This window comes from Nerophis ophidion, linkage group LG09, assembly GCF_033978795.1.
Source record: "Nerophis ophidion isolate RoL-2023_Sa linkage group LG09, RoL_Noph_v1.0, whole genome shotgun sequence".
In the NCBI taxonomy this organism is placed as follows: domain Eukaryota; kingdom Metazoa; phylum Chordata; class Actinopteri; order Syngnathiformes; family Syngnathidae; genus Nerophis; species Nerophis ophidion.
In genome coordinates this window covers 62,303,480-62,320,810 of record NC_084619.1, presented here as the reverse complement: position 1 = coordinate 62,320,810, position 17,331 = coordinate 62,303,480, and the positions used below count along the sequence as shown (strand labels likewise).

Genomic DNA, 17,331 nt, shown 5'->3' with positions numbered 1-17,331 from the left:
ATAAAACTAATGATAATATGTTAGCAAACATGTTAGACATCACTGGTGGACAACTTCAAAATAAAGCATATCAGTGATGATTTTTTTCTTCATAAAACTAATGCTAAAATATTAGCTAAAATGTTAGACATCACTGGTGGACGTTTTCAAAATAAAGCATATCAGTGATGATAAAATGTTACTTAGACATCATTGGTTGACACCTTCAAAATAAAGTATATCAATGATGATTTTTTTTCATAAAACTAATGATAAAATGTTAGCAAACATGTTAGACATCACTGGTGGACGTTTTCATAGTAAAGCAGAACAGTGATGATAACATTTTAGTTACACATCACTGGTTGACACTTTCAAAATAAAGTATATCAGTGATGATATTTTTCATAAAACTAATGATAAAATGTTAGCAAGCATATTCGACATCGCTAGTGGACGTTTTCAAAATAAAGCATGTCAGTGGTGATAAAATGTTAGACATCACTGGTTGACACTTTCAAAATAAAGCATATTAGTGATGATTTTTTTCATAAAACGTATGATAAAATGTTAGTAAACATGTTAGACATTACTGGTGGACGTTTTCAAAATAAAGCATATCAGTGGCGATAAAATGTTAGACATCACTGGTTGACACCTTGAAAATAAAGCATATTAGTGATGATTTTTTTCATAAAACGTATAATAAAATGTTAGTAAATATGTTAGACATTACTGGTGGACGTTTTTCAAAATAAAGCATGTCGGTGATGATAAAATGTTAGTTAGACATCACTGGTTGACACCTTCAAAATAAAGCATATCAGTGATGATTTTTTGTCATAAAACTAATGATAAAATGTTAGCTAAAATATTAGACATCACTGGTGGACGTTTTCAAAATAAAGCAGATCAGTGATGATATAATGTAAGTTAAACATCACTGGTTGACACCTTCAAAATAAAGCAGATCAGTGATGATTTTTTTTCTTCATAAAACTAAAGACAAAATGTTAGCTGAAATGCGAAACATTACTGGTGGATGTTTTCAAAATAAAACAGATCAGTGATGATAAAATGTTAGTTAGACATCACTGGTTGACACCTTCAAAATAAAGTATATCAATGATGATTATTTGTCATAAAACTAATGATAAAATGTTAGCAAACATGTTAAACATCACTGGTGGACGTTTTCATAGTAAAGCAGATCAGTGATGATAAAATTTTAGTTACACATCACTGGTTGACACCTTCAAAATAAAGCATATTAGTGATGATTTTTTTCATAAAACGTATGATAAAATGTTAGTAAACATGTTAGACATTACTGGTGGACGTTTTCAAAATAAAACATATCAGTGATGATAAAATGTGACTTAGACACCACTGGTTGACACTTTCAAAATAAAGCATATTAGTGATGATTTTTTTCCATAAAACTAATGATAAAATTTGAGCTAAAATGTTTGACATCACTGGTGGACGTGTTCAAAATAAAGCAGATCAGTGATGATAAAATGTTAGTTAGACATCACTGGTTGACGCCTTCAAAATAAAGCATATCAGTGATGATTTTTTTTCGTCATAAAACTAATAATAAAATGTTAGCTAAAAAGTAAATTTTAGCTAACATTTTATCATTAGTGATGTCTAACCTTAGACATCACTGGTGGACGTGTTCAACCAAAAGCAGATCAGTGATGATAAAATGCTAGTTAGACATTACTGGTTGACGCCTTCAAAATAAAGCATATCAGTGATGATTTTTTTTTCATAAAACTAATGATAAAATGTTAGCTAAAATGTTAGACATCACTGGTGGACGTATTCAAAATAAAGCAGATCAGTGATGATAAAATGTTAGTTAGACATTACTGGTTGACACCTTCAAAATAAAGCATATCAGTGATGATTTTTTTTCTTCATAAAACTAATGATAAAATGTTAGCTAAAACGTTAGACCACTGGTGGACGTTTTCAAAATAAAGCATATAAGTTGTAACTCCCTCCACATAGCACTGACACAATGGCTTTCTTGAACTGATTTATTGAAGGCTTTCTTTCCCTTCAATTCACCGTGAAAACTGTTAATAAAATAAAGCACGTTACAAACGTAAAAATAACATGCACAGCATGTGGCTCAAACATTTACCGAAGTAAAATACAAACAGAAATGACAAATACCTCGTTGGCCTGCATGCTTCTTTTAGGAGGAAATTGTGATCTTCTGGCTCTTGTGGCCCGAACGCTGAAAGTTCTTGTGACACTTTTTAGTCCTTGTAACCATCAGTCGCTCTCTTTATCCCTTCTCCTTGCATCAAACAGATTTTCCTCATACCCGGAAGTAGCTTCCTTATATCCGTTCACAGACCAATCGAGACACTTCAAAACAAACACATGCCCACAAACCCAACAAAAAGGCATGAAATTACATTTTTAACCATAATAACTTAAATAAAGCCTTCTTATGAGCTTTTATACATTTTGATTTAAATTCCCTTTTGTGAACTTAACTTATTCTGTTTTTAGAGAAATAAAACAAATTATAATTATTAGTCGCAACAGTTACACTCCCACCAAATCACACAAACCTTAATGTGGGATTTCTTTTAAACATTTTTAACTTCAAAATAAACTTCTTCTGTTCTTGTACATTTACAATGAAAGTGCACTCAAGCAAACACATGAAATTTAAACTCACTCTGCTTCAAGCAGAATAACCACCTTCTGTACAGGTCTGTCAAGAAACCCGGTTTTAGTTGTGAGCTTTCCCTTATTATCAAATGTGGTTTCACTAACCATCAGTTTTAGTTTCCTCACCCTACCATCTGACCCTGGGTAGACATCGGTGATTCTGGCCAGCTTCCATTCGTTGCGTGGTGCCAGGTCGTCTTTCAGAAGGACGATGTCATTGACCTTCAAGTTCCTTCTGTTCTTGTGCCACTTTTGCCTTGATTGTAGATTCAAAAGATATTCCCTTTTCCAACGGGTCCAAAACTCATTGGCCAAATACTGGACTCGACGCCACCTCTTCTTAAGGTACAGATCTTCTCTGACGAATTCTCCAGGTGGGGGCAGTATAATTGTTGACTTCATTGTGAGTATATGGTTTGGGGTTAAAGGTTCTGGTCCGGATGGGTCATTTAAGTGTTCAGCAGTAAGTGGTCTACTGTTAATGATGGCCATGACCTCATACAGAACTGTTCGTAGTAAGGTACTGTCGAGCCTTCGCGCCGACTGGTCGAGAACAGCCATAAGAACACTTCTTATTGTTCTAATTTGCCTCTCCCATATGCCGCCCATGTGACTAGCCGCTGGAGGGTTCATAAGGAACTCGCATCCGAGAGCCTTCCCTCTTTCTTGATCCATTCCTGTCATAAGTTCAGCAAACTCTCTCTTTGCACCAACAAAATTGGTGCCTTGGTCGCATCTTAGCTGACGAACATTTCCTCTTATGGCAATGAATGTTCTTAAAGCGTTGATAAATGCATCAGTTGTCATATCATCAACGACTTCAATGTGTATGGCTCTTGAGCATAGACACGTAAGTAAGAGACCATATCTTTTCATGTCCTTCCTTCCATCTTTAACATAGATCGGACCGAAGCAGTCTATGCCGGTGTAAGTGAAAGGTGGAGTAGTCTCTGTTCTATCTTCAGGTAAGTCACCCATTCTCTGTTCTTCAGTACTCCTTCTGTACTTTCGACACTTGACACATTTGAAAATGTGTGACGAGACGGCACTGCTGCATCCTAGGACCCACCATCCATTGGCTCGCATTTCGTTCATCGTCATTCCACGTCCTTGATGATGCACCTTCTCGTGGAAGTGCTTAATAAGCAAGGCTGTGATATGGCTGCTCTTTGGGAGTATTGCCGGATGCTTTACGTGTGGATGCAATGCGGCTTGACTCAAGCGGCCTCCCACTCTTAAGATGCCTTCTTTATCCAAAAATGGATTTAACTTGCACAGCTTACTGTCTTTAGTCTTGAAAACTGCTTTCTTAAGTTCCAAGCTCTTTATCTCATCTGAGAATACTTCTGCTTGAACTAGCTTGATGATAACAAGTTCTGCTTCTTTTCTTTCTTCCAGACTTGTACTTTCATTAGTTCTTTGTTTCACACGTTTGTGTTCTTTCCCACATCGTTTCAATCTGGCAATTGCTCTTACCACTCTTGACCAATCAGAGAATTTCTCCAGGCAATTCAGCAATGATCTATCTTCTTCTGCATTGGTGTTACACACAACAGCTTTGCGTAGTTCAGGATCATCTTCCTTGATTTCTCCCACCATGCACTCTCTTATGGGTAGTTTTGTTTGCCAGAGAAACTTTGGTCCCCTGAACCAGTTTGAAGTTTTAAGTTGCTCTGCGGTCAAACCTCGGGAAGCGTGATCCGCCGGATTGTCCTCAGAGGCAACATAAGCCCACTGTTCAGGCTTTGTACTTGACTTGATCCTCTCAATACGATTAGCTACGAACACTTGAAACCTTCTGGCGTCATTATTTATGTAGCCTAGAACGACCTTGGAATCTGTCCAAAAGAACTCTTGAAGATCTTGAACTTCAAGCTCATTTCGGAGCATGTCACTGGTTCGAACCGCTACGACTGCTGCAGAAAGTTCCAGTCTCGGTATAGTAGTGACTTTGGTCGGTGAAACTCTTGACTTTCCCATTACTAGACAGCAATGGACTTCATCCAACTCGTTGACTGCTCGCAGGTAAGTACATACACCGTATCCAGAGACGCTTGCATCAGAAAAATGGTGAAGTTCATATCCTTTGACGTCGCCAAAACTCGAAGGTAAGTAGGATCTTTCGATTCGCATTTCAGCCAAACTGGGTAAGTCTCTAATCCAGGACTCCCACTGGGGTCTTAGAGTTTCTGGTAGTCCCTCGTCCCAATTAACCTTCTCTTTACACATTTGTTGGAGTATCTGTTTCCCCAGAAGGACGAAGGGTGCCAGGAACCCCAAGGGGTCATACATGGATGCTACGGTAGAGAGGACACCTCTTCTTGTTAGTGAATTGGGTTTCAAGCTCACTCTGAACTTGAAGGTATCAGATGTTACACACCATTCAACTCCTAGAGCTCTCTCAATGTGAGGTAAACTCAAGGCCATGTCTTGATTCTTGATTGGAGCACGTTCTCCCTCAGGGATACTTGATATCACGTTCTCACTGTTGGAGACAAACTTGTGAAGTCTTAAGTTACCAGTGCGGCAAAGCTCTCTTGCTTCTTTGACGAGCTGTTTTGCTTCTTCTTCAGTCGGAACGCTGGTCAGACCATCGTCTACATAGAAGTTTCTTTGAATGAAACGTATGGCGCTTTCGCTGAACTGACCTTGCCCTTGTGTTGCCAGATGTTTAAAGCCAAAATTGGCACAGCCAGGAGACGAGGCCGCTCCAAACAAGTGAACCTTCATTCTGTAAGTTGACGGTGTGGTTTCCAAGTTGCCATTTTCCCACCACAGAAATCTTAAGTAGTCTTGATCTTCCTTTCTCACATGAAACTGGTGGAACATTTTTTCAATGTCACACATGACTGCAATAGAACTCTTACGGAAACGGCATAGGACTCCCACCATCATATTAGTTAAATCAGGGCTTCATCGGGGACCTTCTCTGCATCACCTCGTGCAATTATATCATCCATAAAGTTTACATAGTGTTTGTAGTACTTTTGTTCTCTCTTTAGTCTTCTTTCAAGACAGTTTAGTCGGTGTACTGCACACATCTTGTTGTTGGGCAAGTTTGGTCGTTCCTCTTTGAACGGTAATGGCATTTCGTAGTGACCATTTGCATTTTGTGTGATGTTCTCTCTCATTTTAGACAGGAACTTGAGGTCTTCCTGAGACACTGGAACATCTTCTACAGCTCTTTCAGAGAAGTCTGATTCAAGGACCTTGATAATGTCCGAGGGAGTAATCTCCTTCACTTTGGATCGACACACATAGTGTACTTCAGTTTTGAGGTTGAGATAAGGCTCCAAACCTGGTGTCACTTGTCTCACTACAATGCGATGGCTGACTCCGATGGCATCGCCGTAGTCTACATAGGGATTCTGGTGACCAATAATACTCCATCCAAGGTCCGTACGCTGGGCGTAGGGCTGGTTTTCTTTGCCAGACACGACTTCCCTGGGAAGTAAGGCTTGTGAGCAATTGTACCCGATGAGCAAACCTACTCCGCAGTCTTGCAGAGGTGGTATCTCATCTTGGAGATGCTCTAGATGGGACCATGCTTTTGCGGTTTCGCCTGTAGGTATATGAGTTCTGTTCGCCGGAATGAACTCACGTGTGTAGACTGGTGGTAAGGCAATCTTCTCACCTGAATAAAAGCCTCTTACTTGCAGGTTGGTTACTTTTTGGGAGCTTACTACAGTAATTCTTGCAGTCATAGTAGAAAGCTTTAGCTTGATTTGCTCTTTGTCCACTTCCAACGCATCTGCTACTTCACTCAGAACAAAAGTTGTATCGCTTTAAGAATCCAACAGAGCATACACAAGGACCTCTTGGGTTGGTTGAGTTCTGGATGAAAGCCAGACTGGGATTATTGCAGCCGTTTGTATGTTATCTTTTTGAAGTATTACTCTACATGAAGTAGCTTATTTGGTTCTTTCTTTGTTTTGGGGTGCTTGAGGTAATATTTCATTAGGATTTTCTTGACTTGTACTTGGCTTGGGTTGTGGTGGCTTTTGCTCATCTTTGGTTCGCTCCTCATGCAGACAAGTTGGATGCTTCTTTTCGCATGTGTCGCAAACACTCCTATTGCTGCAGTTCTTTGAGCGGTGTGCAGACTGAAGACAACCAAAGCATAAACGTTCAGCTTGGATGAACTTGACTCTGTCCGTCACAGCTTTCCTCATGAACTTCCTGCATTTATGTAATGTATGATTGTTCCTTTCACAGAAAATGCATGTCATGACATTCTTTTCTTTGGAGGTTGTCGTCTTTTCATTGAAACTTGTCAGTGTCTTTTCATTAGAACTCGTGTTCAACGTCTTTGCTCCAAAACTTTGTAATCTTTGAGACCTTGGCTTGTCCGTATCACTTGATTTCAGTGACTGCACTGAAGTGATAGGGTTGCAGGCGACTTTAGCTTCCCATGTTAGAAATCTGACAAAATGACTGAAAGAGGGAAATTGTTTTTTCTCTTGTTCCATTTCCATAACCTTTCGATTCCAAGCTGCGATCAGCCAATCTGGTAACTTAGAAAGGATCTTCCTGTTTTCATTACAGTCATTCAGGATCTCCAATGCCTTGATGTTAACCATGGCAGCCTCATAACTGCGGAGAAAATCTGTGAACTCTCGGAGCTCCAGACTATCCTTAGAACCAATCTTAGGCTACGCTTGAAGCTTGTCTCTGTATGCTTTTGCAATTGTAAATGGGTTTCCGTATCGCTCCTCCAGAATCTCCCATGCAGCAGTATAGGCAGATTCAGTTCCGAGCAAGAAGTAACCATCAAGGGCTTTCTGGGCTTGACCACCTATGTATCTTCGTAGGTAGTATATCTTCTCATTCTCTTGTATGTTCTTCTGGTCTATCAAAATTTGAAAAGATAGTTTCCAGTCACTATATTTCAATGGATCCCCACTGAATGTTGGATGTTCAGGAATTGGGATTCTGTTGACACTTAAAGCACCTGCTAGCATCTTAACGAGCTCTGCCGTACTGTCATTGGAGGTTTTCTTAACTTTTGATACGGAAGACCTATGTGTAGACAGATGACTTGAGGGTGCAGATACTTGGTCATCTTCTTTAAAATCATCTTCTAACTTGTCACTCCGCTCTTCTTTGACACTCCTTTGATCATATATCAGCATTCTCGCATTTGCTGCATTGAGACTTTTCACTGTCTCCAATTTCTTTATCTTTCTCCGTTTTTCCTCTAGAGTTCTTTGTAGAGCTATATGTTCTTCTTCTAATTGAGCTTTTATTTCAGCTTCCTCTTCTTCTCTCTGTATTCTTCGCCTCACTTCATCTTCTTCTTGCTGTAAGCGACGCTTTCGGGATGCTGCTTCTTGTTCAGCTATCTTCTTTATAGCTTTTTCTTCAAGAATATTTAATTCCAATTGTTCTCTTTCTTGCTCTTGTAGCACTTTTAGAACAGCTTGGCTTGCAGCAGCTTCAGCGGCAGCTTCTTGGCGACCCACGGAAGATTTGGTACTTTCTTGCACTGTGTAGCCTTTCAAAATAGACATGACAGAGCTTTTACAAGTTGAGTTAAATATAGAACCAGCTTCTAGCCATTGTGGCTCCTCTTCTGGAATATTTCTATCCAGACGGCTTGTAGCTACAGAGAGAATGAAAGTGGATGTCTGTGTACATGTGTCAACTTTTCGTCGCGTTTCCTGTTCTGGAGTTGAAACTTGGCGTAGCTCTTCATAAGCACTCATGACATCTGTAGAAAGACGTTTGATTTCACCAATAATGGAATTAACCAATGACTCATCCAAAGGTTCTTTTGATGATAATGGCATCTTAGCAGCTTTAACTTGAGCTCGCCATCTTCCATAACTGGCGTTGAACTTGAACTGAAGTGTGTTGATTTTCATCATTAGCATTCCTTTACCCTTTTCTGTTAGAGTTCTTAGTCTTGTACCTCTCCTCAGCTCTTGATTTTCCTCTTGCTGCTTTTCCTCTTCAGCACCACTCTCATAAGCCTGTACAGGTGTCAGGAGGACATATTCCCTGTCCCTGTCCCTTACCTGTTCTGTAGGCTCACCTGACTTTGACATTTTTTTTAATCAGTTAAATTAAACACGTTTAAATGTTTTTAAATTGTCCAATATGTATCAACAGAAAATATTAGCAATAGAAGACATTTTAAATCACCCTTAGATGAACTTGTCCAATGCAAATATCAATAATTGTAGATACCTTAAATGTAAATACTTTAGAGCTTAAACAAATACACATCTTAAATTAAATCTTCGAATATCACTTTGCAAAACACAAAAAATATGCAGTTTATATCACTTCAAAACTCAAATATATGCATTCAAAGGCAATTGGAAAATATTAAAGAAAATAGAAAAGCTTCAATATTAAATTAAATGGCCAATAGCCTACTTTCATTTATTTAGCAAAACGCCCTTTTAAATGTCTCTTGTATGACAAGGTTCTTTTAACTTAAATTAAATGATCAGATAAGTCCAGACGTTTACCACACACTCCACAGTATCTTCATACGTTTCAGTCTCTTCTTAATCACTCTTTTAGTGTCCAGTGTTCCTTATTGGCTTCTTAACAGCCTACTGAAAACGCTGTGATTACCTGTGTCTTCCTTTTGAGTGTGTGCGCGCGCCAGGGGGGGAAGGGGGGGGGGGGGGGGGGCTCTTCTGCTCCGTGCTGATGACGTCACAGCTGCGCTGCGCTGCCCGGGTTCTTTAATGTTGCCGACAGTCTCGGCGTTGTCCACCGGTCGTTGAACAGTGCGAGTTTTCACTGTAACTCCCTCCACATAGCACTGACACAATGGCTTTCTTGAACTGATTTATTGAAGGCTTTCTTTCCCTTCAATTCACCGTGAAAACTGTTAATCCAGCAAATGCGAGAATGCTGATATATGATCAAAGGAGTGTCAAAGAAGAGCGGAGTGACAAGTTAGGAGATGATTTTAAAGAAGATGACCAAGTATCTGCACCCTCAAGTCATCTGTCTACACATAGGTCTTCCGTATCAAAAGTTAAGAAAACCTCCAATGACAGTACGGCAGAGCTCGTTAAGATGCTAGCAGGTGCTTTAAGTGTCAACAGAATCCCAATTCCTGAACCTCCAACATTCAGTGGGGATCCATTGAAATATAGTGACTGGAAACTATCTTTTCAAATTTTGATAGACCAGAAGAACATACAAGAGAATGAGAAGATAAGTGATGATAAAATGTTAGACATCACTGGTTGACGCCTTCAAAATAAAACATATCAGTGATGATTTTTTGCACAAAACTAATGATAAAATGTTAGCAAACATGTTAGACATCACTAGTGGACGTTTTCAAAATAAAGCACGTCAGTGGTGATAAAATGTTAGACATCACTGGTTGACACTTTCAAAATAAAGCATATCAGTGATGATTTTTTTCATAAAACTAATGATAAAATGTTAGTAAACATGTTAGACATTACTGGTGGACGTTTTCAAAATAAAGCATATCAGTGATGATAAAATGTTAGTTAGACATCCCTGGTTGACACTTTCAAAATAAAGCATATCAGTGAAGATTTTTTTCATAAAACTAATGATAAAATGTTAGCTAAAATGTTAGACATCACTGGTGGACGTTTTCAAAATAAAGCAGATCAGTGATGATAAAATGTTAGACATCACTGGTTGACACTTTCAAAATAAAGCATATCAGTGATGATTTTTTTCATAAAACTAATGATAAAATGTTAGTAAACATGTTAGACATTACTGGTGGACGTTTTCAAAATAAAAAATATCAGTGATGATAAAATGTTAGTTAGACATCATTGGTTGACACTTTCAAAATAAAGCATATCAGTGATGATTTTATTCATAAAACTAATGATAAAATGTTAGCTAAAATGTTAGACATCACTGGTGGACGTTTTCAAAATAAAGCAGATCAGTGATGATAAAATGTTAGATAGACATCACTGGTTGACACTTTCAAAATAAAGCATATCAGTGATGATTTTTTTCATAAAACTAATGATAAAATGTTAGCTAAAATGTTAGACATCACTGGTCGACTTTTTCAAAATAAAGCCTATAAGTGATCATAAAATGTTAGTTAGACATCACTGGTTGACGCCTTCAAAATAAAGCATATCAGTGATGATTTTTTTTTCATAAAACTAATGATAAAATGTTAGCTAAAATGTTAGACATCACTGGTGGACGTGTTCAAAATAAAGCAGATCAGTGATGATAAAATGTTAGTTAGACATTACTGGTTGACACCTTCAAAATAAAGCATATCAGTGATGATTTTTTTTTCTTCATAAAACTAATGATAAAATGTTAGCTAAAATGTTAGACCACTGGTGGACGTTTTCAAAATAAAGCATATAAGTGATGATAAAATGTTAGACATCACTGGTTGACGCCTTCAAAATAAAGCATATCAGTGATGATTTTTTGCACAAAACTAATGATAAAATGTTAACAAACATGTTAGACATCACTAGTGGACGTTTTCAAAATAAAGCAGGTCAGTGGTGATAAAATGTTAGTTAGACATCACTGGTTGACACTTTCAAAATAAAGCATATCAGTGATGATTTTTTTCATAAAACTAATGATAAAATGTTAGTAAACATGTTAGACATTACTGGTGGACGTTTTCAAAATAAAAAATATCAGTGATGATAAAATGTTAGTTAGACATCATTGGTTGACACTTTCAAAATAAAGCATATCAGTGATGATTTTATTCATAAAACTAATGATAAAATGTTAGCTAAAATGTTAGACATCACTGGTGGACGTTTTCAAAATAAAGCAGATCAGTGATGATAAAATGTTAGTTAGACATCACTGGTTGACACTTTCAAAATAAAGCATATCAGTGATGATTTTTTTCATAAAACTAATGATAAAATGTTAGCTAAAATGTTAGACATCACTGGTGGACTTTTTCAAAATAAAGCCTATTGTCACGGTTTGGTATTACAAGTGTGGCGAGGAACCCAAGGATGCAGACACACGAAAGGTGAGTAAAACAGTCTTTACTCAGTAGAATGTACTTACAACTAAGGGTGCTCCAAAAAGGAGATAACTAAGGACGACAAAGCAAGAAGGTAAACTCAAAAAGGGCTTCGTGGCAAAAACAACAAAAGTTATCCAATCTAAACTAAAACTTGGGCTGGAGTTTGCAAGACGTGCAACTACAAACTAAGACACAGGCTGGATGGCACCAGGAGCAGTCAGGAACAAGCGTAGCAAAATGCAGGAGAGATCTCGGAGTGAAGCCACAGGGTTGAATCGCCAAGTGCCATCCAGCTGCCAAATAGCAGGTTAAATATCCTCAATCAAAATTAGAAACAGCTGTGCACGTCTCGCAGCTCCACCCACGAGAGAGACGGGAACTGCAGGGGAAAGAACTGGAGTGAGGTCACAAGGTCAACTGCACCAACAAAGGAAACTGAATACAAACCACTAGGTGGCAGCAGGTGGTGACAGTATCCCCCCCCTTAATCAACGGACGCCACCTGGCGGACCTCCTGGCTTCTCAGGAAATCTACGATAAAAATCAGTGATTAAGGATTTATCAAGTATAAGAGAACGAGATATCCACGAGCGATCCTCTGGCGAGTAACCCTTCCAGTCGATCAGAAACTGCACCCCCTTGCCTCGCCTCCTGGCGTCCAGAATGGTGTTGACAATGTAGGCCGGATGACCCTTCACCTGCAGAGGAGCTGGGGGGGACACTGAAGGGGGACTAAGGTCGCTTGACTCAACGGGCTTCAGGCGGGAGACATGGTAGACAGGGTATGACTTGAACGACTTAGGTACCTTGAGTCGAGCTGTAACAAGGGTGATCATCCGTTCCACCTCATATGGTCCTATGAATCTGGGTGCCAGTTTCCTTGACTCCCCTGGCAGCGTAACGTCTCTGGATGAGAGCCAAACCTTTTGGCCGGGTTTGTAGCCAGGGGCTGGTCTTCGGTGACGATTAGCCACGGTCTGGTTTCGTCTGGCAGTTTGAGACAAGGCGGCACGGGTATCACGCCAAAAACGGTGCGCCCGGCGCAGGAAGGCATTCACGGAAGGAACTGCGGACTCAACCTCCTGAGAGGGAAATATAGGAGGTTGAAAACCATGCACAACATGAAAAGGAGACCGGCCAGTAGATGAACAAATGAGGGTGTTACGGGCATACTCCACCCAAGGGAGATAGGTGGACCACAATGCTGGATGTTGGTGACAGACACATCTCAAGGCCGCTCCTAAGTCCTGGTTGGCTCTTTCGGATTGTCCATTAGATTGCGGGTGGTATCCTGATGACATACTGACGGTCGCCCCCAACAGGTTGCAGAATGCTCTCCATGTAGCCGAAGAAAACTGAGGTCCTCTGTCAGATACCACATCCATTGGGATTCCGTGAAGACGAACCACGTGGGTGACCAGCAATTTTGCCGTTTCCAGGGAGAAGGGAAGTCTACGAAGTGGGATAAAATGTGTAAACTTAGAAAACCTATCAACAATGGTTAGGATAACAGAAAACCCCCTGGAGATGGGTAGACCTGTGACGAAGTCCAGAGCAATGTGCGACCATGGACGAGAGGGGATGGGAAGGGGCTGCAGCAACCCCGCCGGAGCCATATGGGATGGTTTGCTCCTGGCGCAGACCTGGCATGCGGCCACAAATCTCCTAGTGTCCTTTTGAACGGTTGGCCACCAAAATCGCTGAGTCAGTAGGAACTCAGTGCGTTTGGCCCCAGGGTGGCAGGCGATCTTGGAGGAGTGAGCCCAAGACAAGACTTCTGGACGGAGAGTCTTTGGTACAAAAAGGCGACCAGGGGGGCAACCAGCCGGAGTAGGGGAGTCCCTGGTAGCCTCCGACACCCGCTTCTCAATTTTCCACTGTACTGCACCAATGATCCGGGACTGGGGAATGATGGTCTCTGGGGGGGTGTCTTCTGTAGAGGGAGAGAACATCCTCGACAAGGCATCAGGTTTAACGTTGTGTGACCCTGGGCGAAAAGTGATGCAATAATCAAACCTTGTGAGGAATAGTGACCAACGGGCCTGGCGGGGATTGAGGCGTTGAGCAGAGCGAAGGTAGGCTAGGTTACGATGATCAGTGTATATGATGACAGGATGTTTGGCCCCCTCCAGCCAGTGCCTCCATTCTTGAAGAGCCAGGATGACTGCCAGCAGCTCTCGGTTCCCAATGTCATAGTTCCTTTCCGCTGGTGACAGGCGTTTGGAGAAGAAAGCGCAGGGGTGCAGCCTCTGATCGACAGTGGAACGCTGGGACAAAACAGCCCCTACACCGGTGTCAGAAGCATCTACCTCAACAAAAAATTGGAGATCAAGATTACAGTGAACTAATACAGGAGCAGAGGTGAAAAGGGATTTAAGGTGCCGAAAGGCTTGATCCGCCTCGGAGGACCACTCAAAAGAAACCTTGGAGGAAGTTAGTCTATTAAGCGGCTGCGCAATCTTACTAAAATTCCTAATAAAACGTCTGTAAAAGTTAGCGAACCCGAGGAACTGTTGCAACAGTTTTCTGGAAGTCGGAATTGGCCAGTCTACCACTGCTTGGACCTTAGCTGGGTCTGGTTTAACCTGCCCCTTTTCTACAATCAGCCCCAAAAATGACAGTGGGAGAATGAAACGTGCACTTTTGGGGCTTAACATACAATCGGTTCTCTAACAGTCTCTGCAAAACCAGATGAACATGTTGGCGGTGTGTTTCGATGGAGCGTGAAAAGATAAGTATGTCATCTAAATAAACTACTACAAATCGACCTATTATGTCGCGGAGAACGTCGTTGATCAAACACTGAAAAACACCGGGAGCATTAGTGAGCCCAAACGGCATGACGCAATATTCAAAGTGGCCTAATGGGGTGTTAAAAGCAGTCTTCCATTCGTCGCCCTGACGAATGCGCACAAGGTGATACGCGTTGCGTAGGTCCAGCTTGGTAAAAACTACCGCCCCATGCAGAGGTGTGAAAGAAGATTCTAGCAGTGGAAGAGGGTATTTGTTCTTAATAGTAATCTTATTTAGCGCTCGATAGTCAATACATGGTCGCAGCCCTCCATCCTTCTTTTTGACAAAAAAGAACCCCGCCGCTACGGGAGCGGAAGAAGGACGAATGTGTCCGGCAGCAAGTGACGAGGAGATATATTCCTCCATAGCAAGCTGTTCGGGACGTGAAATATTGAACAACCTTGACGAAGGTAGCGTAGACCCTGGAAGGCGGTCAATGGCACAATCATATGGGCGGTGGGGAGGTAGGGCTGTCGCCCAGTCTTTACAAAACACCTCCCTAAGTGAATGATACTCCTCAGGGATTAGTGATAAATCAGGGGGTTGCGGACTGGACGGAATGACTGGCTTAATAGGAGACGCAGCGGAATGCAGACAGTGACTATGACAAAATATACTCCAGTTCATAATCTTGAGTGTAGTCCAATCTATGCTCGGACTGTGACGTTGCAACCAAGGAAGACCAAGAACTACAGGAGCAGAGCGAGACGGCATAATAAAAAAACTAACCTTCTCACGGTGGTTTCCCGAAATAAGGAGAGATGTGTCGAGTGTTTGATGCGTAATATTAGCCAGGTGACGCCCGTCAAGTGAGCTAACCGTCTTTACACGTTCGATACCCACAGCAGGAATTTTTAATGACTTAACAAGATCACAGTCAATAATGTTCTCATCTGCCCCTGAGTCAATAAGTGCCTTGATAGGGCATGATCCCCCCACCCAAAACAGAGTACCTTCTACTTGAAGTCTTCCCATCTGCTGAGGAGGTGCACACGTAGCTGCCGGGGCAGGCGGCGAAGATGGTAATCTTGGCAGCGGAAGATCTCTGGTGGAAGCAGGACGGTCTTTGATAGGGCGCGCAGGGCAGTGAATGCGGAAGTGGTCCGCAGCTCCGCAATACAAGCATAGCCTCAGTTTTATCCTTCGACTCCTCTCCTCTGATGACAGGCGGTTGCCACCCAACTGCATGGGTATTGCGCCCTCTGGCCCCTCCTCCGGGGAACTGTAATCAGGAGGCGGAAGCGATCCCCCCTGAGGTTTGGACTGAGGTAGTAGAGGGCTGGTCGGTGACTGCCACCTGGTGGACGTAGGATCCCTCTCCTTTTGGGCTTGACGTTCTCGTAGGCGGTTGTCCAAGCGGATGGAAAGCGAGATGAGCTCTTCAAGGGTCTGGGTCTCGTCACGGGCCGCCAGCTCGTCTTGGATGCGGGGGCTGAGACTAGCCAGGAAAATTCCCCGCAATGCTCTCTCCTCCCAGCCGCTCTCTGCTGCCAGGATTCGGAAGGAGATAGAGTGGTCGGCTACGGAGGAAGTCCCCTGTCGAAGCGCGAGGAGGCGGCTGCCTGCCTCTCGTTCCCTCACAGGATGGTCAAACACACTGCACAGCTCAGCAGAGAACAGGGTTAGACTAGAGCGAAGTTCTGGTTTGCTCTCACATACCTCCATAGCCCAGCGTGCTGCTCTTCCGGCCAGTAGGCTGAGTATATATGCCACTCGGGCGGGATCAGCTGAATATGAGTGAGGCTGCTGTGCAAATACTAAAGAGCACTGGTACAAAAAGAGTCTGCATTTACCAAAGTCCCCTTCATACCTAGATGGGTGTGGTATGCTGGGTTCCCGGGCACAAAAACTCGGTGTCGAGACTTCGGGGGAACCGAGGTTTGCTGCTGCCGGTTGAACTACCTCCGGGTTTTGTAGCGGATGAGGGACAAGCATGCGGGTGTGCATCTCCCGCACCAGTGCTGTCAGTTCGGCCAGACTTTGATCATGTTGACTTATCTGCTGACCATGAGCCCTGAGGGCCCGTCGAACTGGATCTTCGTCTGCGGGTTCCATCTTGACTTGGCGATTCTGTCACGGTTTGGTATTACAAGTGTGGCGAGGAACCCAAGGATGCAGACACACGAAAGGTGAGTAAAACAGTCTTTACTCAGTAGAATGTACTTACAACTAAGGGTGCTCCAAAAAGGAGATAACTAAGGACGACGAAGCAAGAAGGTAAACTCAAAAAGGGCTTCGTGGCAAAAACAACAAAAGTTATCCAATCTAAACTAAAACTTGGGCTGGAATTTGCAAGACGTGCAACTACAAACTAAGACACAGGCTGGATGGCACCAGGAGCAGTCAGGAACAAGCGTAGCAAAATGCAGGAGAGATCTCGGAGTGAAGCCACAGGGTTGAATCGCCAAGTGCCATCCAGCTGCCAAATAGCAGGTTAAATATCCTCAATCAAAATTAGAAACAGCTGTGCACGTCTCGCAGCTCCACCCACGAGAGAGACGGGAACTGCAGGGGAAAGAACTGGAGTGAGGTCACAAGGTCAACTGCACCAACAAAGGAAACTGAATACAAACCACTAGGCGGCAGCAGGTGGTGACACCTATAAGTGATCATAAAATGTTAGTTAGACATCACTGGTTGACGCCTTCAAAATAAAGCATATCAGTGATGATTTTTTTTATTCGTAAAACTAATGCTAAAATGTTAGCTAAAATGTTAGACATCACTGGTGTACGTTTTCAACATAAAGCATATAAGTGATGATAAAATGTTAGTTAGACATCACTGGTTGACGCCTTCAAAATAAAGCATATCAGTGATGATTTTTTTCATAAAACTAATGATAAAATGTTAGCAAACATGTTAGACATCGC

The 17,331-nt window shown here is 41.9% G+C and overlaps 1 protein-coding gene across 2 annotated transcripts in view; it reads left to right on the top strand.

Moving 5' to 3' along the window:
• The window catches only part of slc30a6 (solute carrier family 30 member 6), a 129,787-nt gene that overhangs the window by 18,655 nt on the left and 93,801 nt on the right, over positions 1–17,331 (top strand). The gene's annotated exons all lie outside the window — the stretch shown is intronic.